This window comes from Rhinolophus sinicus, chromosome 14 (genome assembly GCF_057876585.1).
Source record: "Rhinolophus sinicus isolate RSI-liver-muscle chromosome 14, RSI-T2T, whole genome shotgun sequence".
Taxonomy (NCBI): Eukaryota; Metazoa; Chordata; class Mammalia; order Chiroptera; family Rhinolophidae; genus Rhinolophus; species Rhinolophus sinicus.
Window position 1 is genome coordinate 137,922,104 of NC_142514.1, and position 4,021 is coordinate 137,926,124.

The 4,021-nt window shown below is 52.5% G+C and overlaps 1 long non-coding RNA gene across 1 annotated transcript; it reads right to left on the bottom strand.

Annotated features, from left to right (window-relative positions):
* Positions 1 to 374: 374 nt before the first annotated feature.
* Positions 375 to 3,733, bottom strand: LOC148755826 (uncharacterized). Its single transcript, XR_016018486.1, has 3 exons — positions 3,602 to 3,733; positions 1,828 to 2,004; positions 375 to 1,087 (listed from the first exon to the last, which is right to left on the bottom strand). It is a non-coding gene; the product is annotated as an uncharacterized LOC148755826 (long non-coding RNA).
* Between the last annotated feature and the right edge of the window lie 288 nt (positions 3,734 to 4,021).

Here is a 4,021-nt window from a genome sequence, read left to right on the forward strand (position 1 = left end):
GGGGCACATTCTCTGGAATCAGATCACCAGGACCCCACTCTGGCTCCACCCACCTCCTACCAGCTATGTGACCTCAGGCAAGTCACTAAACCTCTCTGTGCTATAGTTTCCTCATCAATTATGAGGTCAATAAAGCCTCTTCTTCATAGGGCTGTGAAGATGAGACGGACTACTGCAGAGAAAGGGCTTGGATCAGGGCCAGCACACATGAGCACGGCTCTTAACGCTAACCTCCCCACTTGTGTGGATCAGCTCCCTCTTGTGGCCAAACGTAGAACAGAGGTTCTGACTCCCAGTAAGAGAAAAGGGAGGTTTGGTGAGAAGTGGAGCAGAAGTCAGGCAGAGGAAATGGGATAAAGTAAGCCCTGGTTTTGTTTTCCCCCGGTCCTGGTGGGTCTCTCTCCGAGCGTCCTCCCCCCGATTCTGGGGCCAAGAGAGGGTGGCTTCTGCAAATGGGCCACGTAGCGTGGCCACCCAGGGCCTCAGCAGAAGCCAGGGCTCCAGGCTCTGGCTTCCACATGACCAGGGGTCCCTGTCAGGCCCCAGCAAGGAGACCCTCAACCTTCCTTGGCGGCTCCATAGTCCTGGATTTTCTGGAGAAAGGGATTTCAGGAGGAACATGGGCCTCCTCCAAAGCAAGTGGTGGTCCTGTTTTTGGCTGGGGTTGCAGCCCTGGTCAGGGGCCCAAGATGCAGGTGAATTTTATTATTATTTTCAGTATCAGCGCTGCCATTCCCTACCTTTACATGTCTGGTCCCCACTCATCCAACTCCTCCGTCAGGCTCATTCCTACGGCCCAGACTCTCAAGCTGCTGGCCAAGTGTGCTGACCTTCGTGGATGAATTGAGATGTTTGTTCCGTCTTCAGTTCAAAAGCATTTATGGAGGCAAGAAGATCAGTGTTGCAGACTGTATGCTGTGGATGCTAGAGAAGTATTCCCAGAACCCGCAGGACCTGATCCAGCAGTGACTGAGGAACTGGAGCTGGAGAGGCAGCAGATGGACAGGCTACTCTCACGTGCCCCCTCCGTGAGCAGCCTCTTAGGATTTGATTGTGTGTCCAGCCCCAGGAACTCTGAGCATGGGACCTGGAACATAGGAGGTGGTCAGTAAATCTGGGTTCCATGAATTCCCTCGATGCATTCATTGTGTACTTATCTGAAATATTTTCATAGAGCCTTTATGTGTTCTAGGCACTGTGCTGGGCACACGCATATTGAATTCCTGCTACCTCACTCCCTTGGGAGCCAAGGAAAGGGTATAATATTCCCCACCACACTTCAGAGAAAGTAATCTCCAGAGACGGACAGGTATTTGCTAGAGGGCAGCCAGCACACAAGCAGACCTATCCCAGATCCCTTGACACTCAACCCAGGATTTCCCCCAAATAGCCTTCCCTTCTCTCCAAACTGTGGAAATGGGGTCCTCCTACCTTGCGACTCTGGCCCTTCCTGTCCCTCTAAGTCTGTGGCCGAAGCTCAGGCAATGGGATCAACTGTGGAGCCAGAGTACTTTGGCCAGGTTACCACATACTTCAGTGACATGGTGGGTTTCACCACCGTCTCAGCCCTGAGTGAGCCCCTTGCGGTGGTGGGCTTGCTCAACGACCTCTACACGCTGTTCGATGCTGTTTTGGGCATCCATGATGTATATAAGTTGTGAGTACCAGGAGGCTGGCATTTTATCTCTCCTTCCTTTACTACGATGTTTATGTCCTACATTGACTTTCAGTCATTTATTCATATGTTTTTGTCAGGTAGCTATTGTTGTGTAACACATAACCCCCATATCCAGGCATATAAAACGATAAGTATTTATTATTACTTACAAGCCTATAGGTGAGCTGGAAAGTTCTATGGACTTAGCTGGACTCACTCATACATCTGTGGTCCTCTGTGGGTGAGAAAGGAAGCTCTGCTGATCTTGGCTGGGCTCTCTCACATCTCTGGAGCCTTGGCTGGGACAACTCAGCTCTGGTCCACATGGTCTCTCAGCCTCCAGCCGGCTAGTTGGGCAACAGCAAACAGGTGAGTCAGCTCCTGTGCCTGGCTGCCCTCAGGGAGCTCTTGGTTCCGCAGGTACAAGATGAAGGCAACCCACCGTGAAAGTGATGATGAGGGGAGACAGAAGAGGCTGAGAGGGCCCTTGATCCAGTCCGGGGTAGATGTGCAGAGGAAAGAGTAAGGGGCTTCTTGGAGGAGGTCTTCCTAGCATTGTCCAGTCTGGGTGTGGTGGCTCCAGGTAAGCAACGGGGGGATATGTACAAAACTTGAGGCTTGAGAGGGTGGGCCTGGTGAGTGTGAGGAACACCGAATGGGTTGTGATGGTTCAATGTGAAGTGGGCCAGGGGTGGGCATGGGTGGGTGAAGGCACTGGAGAGGGCAGCGGGGGCGTTGGCAGGGCTGTCAAGACCCTCTTCATCCTGGCTTTGAGTCCCAGCCTGGCCACCAGCTTCTGTGTGGCTTTGGGCCAGTGGCTTCCTCTCTCTGGGCCTCTGTTTCTTTATAAAACAGAAATAATGACCCCAGTCCCACAGCGGGAGGGTGGTTCACAGACAATAGGTGGATTCTATCCCCTTTGTAGAAGTGCTGTGTAATCTGCGAATAGCCTCCTGCCCTCTGTGCCTGCTGTGGGGACATTCCCACCCCAACCCTGCCCCTTTTTCTGATCCAGTTGCCGGGGGTCTTGGGTCAGCTTCACACGTGGTGAAGAAGGTGGGGAGGAAGGCCCCAGGAAATGGCCACACTCTGGCTCCACGGGCCTTAGCCTTCATTTGTGACCATATCCCAACAACAATAATCAGTACTTCTTGAGTTCTTACTGTATTCTGAACACTTGTCAAAGCACTTAACGTATATTAAGGCATTTAATCATTATAACAATCTATGAGGCAGGTAGTAGTACCCCTTATTTATAGATGAGGAAACTGAGGTGATTACGTGGCTTGTATAATTATATATTCCCAGTGGAATATGAAGCTGAAATTTGAACTTGGGCATTCTGGTCCCAAGACCGCTCTTCAGGGGTGTCTCACCATTCCTATGATATGGTTGTTCTCATAATACAGCCATAGGTTCATAGTGGCTCACAAAGCCCTCCAGGAGCCGGCCCTGCCTACCTCCCCAGCTGCATCTCTGGCCACTCCACCTCTTCAGATCCCTACATTCCTCATACATGCTTTGCTCTCTAGCCACGAGGTCTGTGCATATGCGGTTCCCTCCTCCTGGAACAGTGCTTTCCCTCCTCCTTACCTGGCTCCCTCCTGGTCGTCCTTCTGGTCTCACGTTAGCTTCCTTGCCCTTCTAGACATGGTTAGGAGCTTTGTGATGCTCTCGTAACTACCCCTGGACAATACAGCCACACTTTATGGTTCCAACCTAAACCACTCTGTCCCCAGGGCCTGGCAATGTCCCACGCATGCTAGGTCCTCAGGAAATACATGCTAATTGAGTGAGGAGCTCATTGAGGCCTGGAGTAGGAATGATTTGCCTGAGGTCACACAGCTGGCAGGTGGCAGAGCCAGGACAGGCAATCTGCAGTGTCCACGGCCATGACCACCACCGCCTGGCTCTGTCCACTGCACCACACTGCCCACCACTGACCTGTGGAGACCTGAGCCAGCGTCATTCCAAGGATGCGGCTTCCCTCCTGTTCCCCGTTCAGGACTCCACGTTCCTGCCCCAGCCCGTGGTTCTGAGGCGTTGCCTCCGATGCCGAGTGAGATTCCCTCTTGCCTCCAGAGCTGCCCTGGCCCCATGGGCACCAGCAAAAGATGCCTCATCTCGTCTTGTCTCACTGAGCTCGGCAGCTTTGATCTGCCCTGAGTCACCCCAGCCTTGTCTCTTCCTTCCCTGCTAATCTTTTCTCACACATGGGTCCCTCTCAGCTCTGAATCACGCCTTCTGATCTGCTCTGAACTCTAGCCAAGAGGTCTGCATCTTTCTGGCAGAGTGAAATGAAATAAAACAAGGCCTGCTCACCCCTCCAGATGTGGGGAAACAGGAGGCCCATTCCTCACGATA